Below are 8,998 nucleotides of genomic sequence, written 5' to 3' on the forward strand. Positions count from 1 at the left end.
TGTCATCCGTTTTGTTGTTGTTGTTGTTGGATGAAGGTGTACCCGGAGCGGAAATTCATAGAAGACTTTCAGGACAATAGGGAACAACACCTTCACAGTACCAGTGTATGAGCAATTCAAAAGTGTTCGAACGAACGTGAAGGATGAGGAAAGAGCATGGCATCCAGCAACAGCAACTGGTGATAGTATTGAACGAGTCTGTGCCTTGATTCTAAATAACAAACGAGTGAGTGTTGATGAAGTGGCAACCCGTATGCAGATTAGTCATAGTTGTGCATATGACATAGTGCGTAACAGAATCAAATTTCACAAAATCTTTGCGAGATGGGTTCCAAAAAAACTCGATGAAGAGCACAAGCAAAACTGTATGAGAGTCTGTCAACACCTACTGGGCCGTTATGCTAACGAACATGAAACGTTTCTCTCGCAAATCATCACTGGTGAGGAAACTTGGATTCATCACTTTCAACCAGAGAGCAAACGGCAGAGCATGAAATGGAAGCACTTTGGATCTCCCGTCAAGAGGAAATTCAAGAGTCAATTTTCTGTAGAGAGAGTGATACTCACAGTGTTTTGAGACTCACAACGGCAAATCCTGGAACATTACCTGGAGAAAAGTCAACAATAAACTGTAAAAGGTACAGTGACATGCTTTTAAGCAAGTTGAAACCTGCAATTCGTAATAAAAACAGACGTCAATTGTCGAATGACAATGCGCGTCCACATACTGCCGTGCGCATCGCTTGAACTCTTCAGATGGTGCGTTTCCAGGTGTTGGAACTTTCTGAATACAGTCCTGATCTCGCCCCGTCGGATTACCACCTGTTTGGTTGACATAAAAATGCTCTCAGAGGTCGTCGATACATCTGCGATCAACAGATGAAAAAAGTGATGCATTCGTAGCTTGCTGCGCAACCAAGAACCATTTATGCAGAGGATATCGGAAAGCGTGTGTAATGGTGGAGCAGCTGCATTGAAAAGTAGGGTGACTATGTTGAAAAATGATATGAATAAAAACATTGTACTCTTGTGGTAATAAAGTAATAAAAATTAATTGCAGATACTTATTGCCTTATCCTCGTATATGAAAATTGCCAGATTGATCTAGGCATTTCAGAGTTATGCTGAAACATACATACACACACACACACACATGCTGTGAATTAAGACACTTCAAACACTCTAGTATTCCTACGGGCGGGAAGGTAGTAATATGTAAAATAATAGAAAAAGGTATATATTAGTTTCGAATGCATAGTTGCTGTTGTGGCTAAGTTGATTAGGTTTAGCACCGATGACTTTTAACCCCAAAGGACCCCGCACTTTTCTTATGGAAAGTGGCTTTCGGCTAATGTTGTTGAAACTTCGCTGGTTGATAGTTCTTAACATGTGGATCAAAAGTCTCAATGAGCACAAAGACCGAAATCCACTCCTTCCTCCCTAAAAACCGCCTCCAAGTAGCTGGGGGGGGGAGGGAAGAACTGATTTCAGTATGTAAAACAATTTGTTGTTTTAATCAAGTCGACAAGGACCCCAAACAACCACATGTTAGACTATCAAACTATCCCACTTGACACCGCCCTTTGCCCCCCACATATCCCCCCCCGCGAATTACCTTACGGATGTTCCATATTACTGTAGTTTATAGTTGCGCGTATGTGTTGAAATACCTACAGTTTTGGTCTCACCGACGATATAATGGGTTTCACGTATCGCTGATTACGAATCTGAGGTGAGAGTTCTAGAATTCAAGATGGAGGATCAATATGGCGGATCAAAAACACGAAACTCCTGAATGTAGCCACAAATAGCTTTTTACTAGGGTATTTTGGGTCGTTGGTTACGAATCTGAGGTCAAAATTCTTGAATTCAAGATTGCAGATCCAATATGGTGGATAAAAACGTCGAAGCCACAAATCGTAGTAGACTAGAGTGTTTTTAGATCGCTGTTTAAGTACGCAACATTCCATGATACTTCAGCCACTATGTAGAATTATTCTGCACCCTTGCCCTTTACCAAAACCCACCACAGGTATCTTAATGCTGAACGATGTTAAAATAATTCATCAATTATCTGTTCATTATTTTCATCATTTCGGTTTGCAGCATGTAATGTGGTACTTAGCAATGAGTCATCGGGATATCTAATATTCTGTAAATGTCGTGCATGGCCTAAATACCACAAGACACTTGCAACGTGCGCACATGTACCTAATGTACGAGCACCGCTTTGACATGTACAGCAGTAACCTTGAATAACATTTTGATCATAATCCTGGTCATCTTCATCATTGGCTACATATGCTATGAAAACTTGATGCTTAGTTGCATTGCAGAACCTTGAGTAGAGACGTATGCGCAGGAATCCCGGTTCAGTTACGTTTTCGTTAAGCTGGAATTGCTCATCCTTATCTCGTATTAGTTTATCTTGGACGTAAGAGGATGAGATATCTACTTGATATGTGCCTACAGTCAAATCTCGTAAGTAGTTTAAGTTAAGTACAGAGAAATCAATTAGGCCTTGATCATTCAGCGGTACCCATTGACCGTTCCTTCTAATAAGATTATCTACCTCCACTCTTGCTTTAACAACGTTCGGCATGATTGACCTATTTCTCATTTTTCTAGCTAATTCAATGGTTGCATCTTGCATGAAAATAACGGGATGGTATCTGTTAAAATAACTGCAGCTATGCGATAGAAACTATTCAGTTTCTTTGCGTGTTGCAGATTCAACGTTTGTGCTAGAAACTTAAAAACAGATCTTAGATGCCCGTTTCTTGCCTCGACTATCCATCGACTTTTAGTAACTAGTCGAGAAGTATTCGCATCTTCTGTTGATAGTTAGTAGTTGAGCCTGAACTTCTACACCCGAAAGGAAGAATGTTAACGGTACTTTACGTAATAATGATGTTCTAACATGGTTCTATAATGGATGTTGTCAGAGGGGGGCGTGTATGTCATTATGGGTTGATGACCTGCTTACGTGTGTTGGAAAGTTGTTATATTTCTGTTTTTAGTTGTGCTGACATGGAAAGGTCATGTGCTCTTTTTTTGAGTGTGTATGCGTGTCTGTAGAGACTTTATACTGGCTATTTTTAAAAATAATAATGGAAATTTGAATTGGTTTGATTTGAATTAAATCTGTTGATACGTCATTTTGTATCACGTACTTTCGCAGTAGTGATTAAATTAATATTTATATTCTCCTAATAAATTAGTCGGAACAAATAAGATGATTGAACAATATGTGGAGAGAGAGAGAATAAAAGATGTTTAAAAGTTTATGTGATACGTACTGGGATCGAACCCGGGACCCTTAACACTATTGGTGAACGTTGCATTGTACGGGGATTGAATATGGGATTTCCAAGCACAAGAGGTGAACGTTGTATTGTACTGAAAATGAGCCTGGTACCCTTAGCACAAGAGATGAATGCTGTATTGTACTGGGATCGAACCCGGGACCCTTAACACTATTGGTGAGCGTTGCATTGTACGGGGATTGAATATGGGACCCTTAGCACCAGAGATGAATGATTTATTGTACTGAAAATGAGTCTGGTACCCTTAGCACAAGAGATGAATGCTGTATTGTACGGGGATTGAATATGGGACCCTTAGCAACAGAGGTGAACGTTGCATTGTACGGGGATTGAATATGGGACCCTTAGCACCAGAGGTGAACGTTGCATTGTACGAGGATTGAATATGGGAGCCTTAGCAACAGAGATGAATGTTGCATTGTACGGGAATTGAATATGGGACCCTTAGCACCAGAGGTGAACGTTGTATTGTACGGGACTGAACTTGGGACCCCCAAGCACTAGAGGTGAACGCTGTATTGTACTGAGAATTATTGCAATCCTTACATGTAAATTGGCGAGAAAAAAAAACATATGGGAAATACGAAATGTGTGGTGTGTGTGTGTGTGTGTGTGTGTATGATTTGAATGGATTATTTATTTATTTATCGTTTTATTGATTTGTTTATTCATTATAGTTAAGTCCGTGTTTACAGCCAAGTTTGAAATACGGAGCGAGTGAATTGTTCTTCCGTCTCTGAGAGAAGGCGAGCTTAGAATGAACACAATTTTATTTTTGTAAATGCAATTACTTCCGGGTCGATGCCTTACACGCTTTCCCCTTGCTTTCGTTAGAACATTGAGTGGTGAGACAGATATAGAATGTCAATGCACTTTCTACTTTTATTTCCGCTTGTACTGAAATAACCTCAGACGCTTTCTCCTTGACGTTAGAAGTTTGACTGGTGACGTACTGAAATATTTTTCCATTAACTATGATTGTCACTGCAATACTTATCGGCAGTGATGAAGAAGACAGATAGAAATTTTATGTTTCTTCCCCCTTTAGAAGATGTATTTTTGTGGCAATATCTGATTTTGGCAGAATATCTAATATCTGATGAACATGTAAGCATTTTCCTTAATTAGATGAGAACCGTACATAGCTACAAGGCTCATACCCTGTCTGAATGAGATTTCTCCAGCGGTTGACGAACTTGTAAATAAGAAATTTTTAGATGTCTTGCTGTAGCGGACATGATGACTTTATTTATTTATAATTAATGAAATCGGGTTGAAAACATGATGCTTGGGGGAGGGACATAATGAAATCCTTATATATATATAGTATTGAAATAAAGTTTGTTATTATTGTTTTTACACAGCTCCATAGTGTGTGTGTGTGTGTTGATCTTTTGTGTGTTGAACTTTTTTTTTTCGTCAGTGATTTTAACAGAGCGAACTCTGATTTTTTAAGGTGAGAACTTTTTAAATGCCATGTATTATTCACTTAATTATAATGAAAGTTTTTGAATAATTATTGGAAAACTACACGATTTGCTTTTGAGAAACATTATCGGAGGAATAAACCTACGACCATTTGTAATCATGCAAGAGGGACATTATTATTATTATTATTATTATTATTATTATTATTATTATTATTATTATTATTATTATTATTATTATTATTATTATTATTATTAGAAGCTCATTCTTATTTGCATTTTTCATGCTTGGTACACAAGCTAATAGCAGCTACGCTGCGAACTATTAAAATATTTTATTGCTTCTTATTTTTATTGGATCGTATGCCAGAGCATACTCGTAATAGCAGCTACGCTGCGAACTATTAAAATTTTTTATTTGTTCGTGTTATTTAAAATAACACTCGTTTTTAAAATAACAAGCTCAGAACACTTGCAGTGTGAACCTACAAATAAAAGGCCTAAAGACGGGCCATTTACTTGTAGAGTTTTATTTGCTTAATTATAGGATGCTTAATTACAATATGTTTGATTCATTTGTTACGATTTTTAACTGTTATACCGAGCACTTTAAAATAAGTTATACCTAATATATATATATATATGTACGTTGTACAGATGGGACTTGAACTGTTTAAGTAAGCTCATTTGATAATAGATGGCATAAAAGTACGCTTTGGCAACACAACTGATAATCTTTTAGGAAGGCAAATGTTTGAACTAAGACTAGTATTTGCAGAAAGAAATGTTTTAATCTTGGGGGAGCGCTTTTTTCCCAACATTATCGTGTTTTAATAGTAAATATTACTGGATGTTAGTTATTGGCCTGGATGCTAGCCACATAACACACACATTAGCTTTAATGTTAAGAAAGAAAATTTTACGGAACCCCTAAATACATTCGTTATTGAACACTGTCTTTTGATTTGAAAACTTGTTGTGTATCCTCGAAGCAAAATGAAATGATGTCCCTCCAACTAACTGGCTTTTGCATGTCAGACAGATTGCCTAGATTTTAGCAATATTATAGCAAAAAGAGAATTATGTACGCCTATTGTAGCACGTACCTATAACTGGCGGGTCCCTTCCCCATTAGTCACAGGCTTACTTAGAAAAAAAAATGAAATGAAATTTTTGAGTTTTACGTCCCACGCTTATGCCAGTTAGGCTAAAGGAGATGGTGAAGATGAGAGATGAATCTTTTATATTGCTTCGCTTTACAAAGAAAGCTCTTAAAAGTATATAGAAAGTGGGAGAAAACGGGAGAACCCCGAGAAAACCCACGCACACGGTGTTTGTTCACCACAATTTATAAAAAATAAATCCAAACAATGTTTGTCATGAAAATGTTGAAATATTTGGTGCGAGCTGGTATTGAACCCGAAACCCCACTCACCAGAGGTGAACGCTTTACCATCGAGCCACCGCGGCCCCCGGGCTTACTTAGATTTTAATAGTATTATAGCAAAAGGAAAATCACGTACGACTATTGTAGCACGTAGCTATAACTGGCGGGGCCCATTAGTTATAGGCGACCCGAGATTTAAACAGTATTATATTATAGCAAAAAGAGAATTATGTGGGGGGTTTTTACCGGTTGAGGGCATGTTCCCCATTAGTTAGTCCATACAATTGCGGGTTTTTCTGAATAGGTAATAACATGATGATAATTATGTTCAACTGAAGGGTCATATGTGTTGGTGGTCCTCCCTTAGGGATTTGTAATATAATGAACGTTTGGTGGCTTACTGATAGAAGAATTAACTATGCCCTCACAAACTATGTTTTATTAACAGAACACAACTGTTTTTGGTACTTATTTAATGCTATCAGTAGTATTTAATGGATAAAAAGAAATATATATCATACTGTACCTTTAAAATATAAATATATATTCAGGACAAATAATAAATACGTCAACACGGAACACGACGGTAAAGTAAACTAAAGTTAATTTAAAATTTCTCCGACAGATGGCATAGAACCACAATTTTCTATTATAGTTGATTTTGTATTAAAGTAATGAAAACAAATGATTGAAGAGAATTATATAATAATTAGTACGGGGTTATTCGATGAAAGAAAGAAAAAAAAAGTATAGAAGAAGAAGAAATGTAATTTTACTGTTTTAATATGGTTATTGAAAACACATACACAATCTTATTTTTTGTTTCTTGTTGAAAGAATATTTATAAGTTTAAAATTGATATAGAGATGCATAAGAAAACTGATACACATTTCGTTTGTTTATTTATGACCGACTCAAGGTTTGAACTAGAGACAATGCTTATATGAAGCGAACTTAATTATATATTTTATTTTTTAATAAATTACCTTGTTTGAGTTTGTCCGGGTGGAAATTTGATTTATATACAGTGAAAAAAAATTGTTTAGTCCGTCATATTTTGAGGGAAATGGCGTGAAAGATATATTCAAATATTGCAAAATACATTTGAATGTGGGAGAATATTTTATAGCTAACTGGATTGGAGTAACATTGAATAAAACCCGAGATTAAATATAATACTTATTATTGAAAATTAATTTTCAAACCTTTGCAGCGTTGTTGCTGTAGGGCATTTAAGAGTGGTTTGTTTATACGCGTAAGCGCACCTGGGATTTGAACTTGAACACCGCTGTTAAGGTGACTTTGCTTATACGCGTAGGTCCGCTCGGAATTTGAACCCACGCACCATTGTTAGGTTTACGCGGGAATTAAACCCGCACCCCGCTGTTAAGATGACTTTGTTTATGCGCGTAGGCTTGCCCGGGATTTAAACTTGTACGTCAGTGTTAGGTTTACGCGGAAATTAAATCCGCACGCCGTTGTTAAGGTGACTTTGTTTATGCGGGTAGACCTGCACGGGAATTAAAAAATTGTACGTCTTAGCACGAAAGGCAATAACATTAAAAAAATTATGACATGCGAAATTTGTAGATGAGATGTCAAATATGTTTGCAGTAAAGATGATGATGATAACTTTAGTGAATACGGTAACATGGTTTTGTTTGCACCAAAGGCAAAAGCATTAAGGGGTTAGAACATGTTAAGCCATTGGAAATTAAATTGTGATTCATTTTAACAAAATGCGTCAGCCTTAACGTGAAACTTTTAGGATACAACCGGAAATTGAATGCGTGTTCGTTAGCAGCGTTTATTAAAATATATGACCATACTGTAAGATTTAATAATAGTAGCGTAATTTCAGTTAACCAAGGCGTTCAGCAGCATTGGTATATGAAACATGAACCTATTAACTAACTAACAATTATTGGAAAATAAACTTGAAAACTTCGAGACGTATGCTATTGCCTAAGTTAAATTGATTTTGAGTTTGTTGTTGTTTCGTTCAGTAGTATGGGTTTATGAGACGTGTACCTACATAAAGTGAATTGATTTTAAGTTGCTATCCCGTTCAGTAGTATGGGTTTATGAGACGTGTACCTACATAAAGTGAATTGATTTTAAGTTGCTATCCCGTTCAGTAGTATGGGTATATGAGACGTGTACCTACATAAAGTGAATTGATTTTAAGTTGCTATCCCGTTCAGTATTATGAGTATATGAGACGTGTACCTACATAAAGTGAATTGATTTTAAGTTTGCTGTTTTGTTCAGTAGTATGGGTATATGAGACGTGTACCTACATAAAGTGAATTGATTTTAAGTTTACTGTTTTGTTCAGTAGCATGGGTATATGAAATTAGTATTTTACCACCACCGGGAATTAAATCCGGGACAGTTTGTACCAATAGCGTGATTATTAGTGTTAATTACTATGTTAGGCTACACAGGAACACTAGACATGATTTAAGAGTGATATTTTTCTTATAGGTTTTTTCAGAACAAAAAAAAACTGAAAATTAAATATATATATATCTCACACAGATTTAAAACTTTGCTCCTGGAAAAAATTTTTAGCACTAATTGGAAGCATAAAATCCACACCGGAAATCAGATATAACTTTTTACATAGCGGTCAAATCTTTGTGAAGTTAACCCTTTAAAATTATATATATATAAGTTGTTCAAGTTAAACAATGTAATTGAGTTGTGATTAGAATAATAGAATTTTATTATTGTTGATTATAATTGATTCCATTCTGGTGAAAATAAGTTGTACTAATAATACTTTTCTTTATTTTACTTTAGAAAAGATGGAACCGCAGCCAAGCACTTCCACCGCTGAGTCCTCCTCCTTTTCC

This window comes from Thermobia domestica, chromosome 5, assembly GCF_964235325.1.
Source record: "Thermobia domestica chromosome 5, izTheDome1.hap1.1, whole genome shotgun sequence".
Taxonomy (NCBI): domain Eukaryota; kingdom Metazoa; phylum Arthropoda; class Insecta; order Zygentoma; family Lepismatidae; genus Thermobia; species Thermobia domestica.